This window comes from Aplysia californica, unplaced genomic scaffold (assembly GCF_000002075.1).
Source record: "Aplysia californica isolate F4 #8 unplaced genomic scaffold, AplCal3.0 scaffold00915, whole genome shotgun sequence".
Classification (NCBI taxonomy): Eukaryota; Metazoa; Mollusca; class Gastropoda; order Aplysiida; family Aplysiidae; genus Aplysia; species Aplysia californica.
The window spans coordinates 25147-25346 of NW_004798185.1; positions in this window are offsets into that span (position 1 = coordinate 25147).

The window sequence follows — 200 nt, forward strand, 5'->3', positions numbered from 1 at the left end:
CAGATGTTCCAGGTATAGAGGAGAAAGTTGCCAACGTATTGGTAACTTAACCAGCTGGGTAACCGTTCGATGAACGGATTCAAAAGAATCGATCGTCAAGTCATTATAATGATAATAATGGAAATAATGGATTGCATTTATATAGCGTATATCCACTTATGCAATGCTCTATGCGCTTAACATGATACATATAATGGATT